The sequence below is a fragment of the Mus pahari genome, chromosome 5, assembly GCF_900095145.1.
Source record: "Mus pahari chromosome 5, PAHARI_EIJ_v1.1, whole genome shotgun sequence".
NCBI classification, from domain to species: domain Eukaryota; kingdom Metazoa; phylum Chordata; class Mammalia; order Rodentia; family Muridae; genus Mus; species Mus pahari.
In genome coordinates, this window is record NC_034594.1 from 111469675 (window position 1) to 111470074 (window position 400).

At 39.0% G+C, this 400-nt stretch overlaps 1 non-coding gene across 1 annotated transcript; it reads right to left on the bottom strand.

Moving 5' to 3' along the window:
- Positions 1–72: 72 nt before the first annotated feature.
- LOC115064083 lies at positions 73–180 on the bottom strand. Its single transcript, XR_003843945.1, has one exon. It is a non-coding gene; the product is annotated as a U6 spliceosomal RNA (small nuclear RNA).
- Positions 181–400: the final 220 nt, after the last annotated feature.

A 400-nucleotide genomic window follows, 5' to 3' on the forward strand; every position in this document is an offset into this window, starting at 1 on the left:
CTTCCTTCCTTCCTTCCTTCCTTCCTTCCTTCCTTCCTTCCTTCCTTCCCTCCTTTCTTTTTCTTTTTTCTTTTAAGTACGGAACACTTCATAAATTTGCGTGCCATCTTGTGCAGGGGCCATGCCAGTCTCCTCTGTATTGTTGCACTTTTAGTGCTGCTGAGGTGGGCGTATGCCCTGTTTCTGATAACTCAGGGTTGTTGTAGTTTAATTTTTTTACTCAGTGGAAATTCAGTTGGCTCTCGTGTAAATTATTATACATGACATCATTAGATACACATACACTTATTCACATGTATTCATATACTGCTCACATATAGTCTGATTCTAACTCCATACCAACTGCTGTCCTGCAAATACAGTTTACTTAACCAAAATGTTAATTCATGCTTGAAGCATT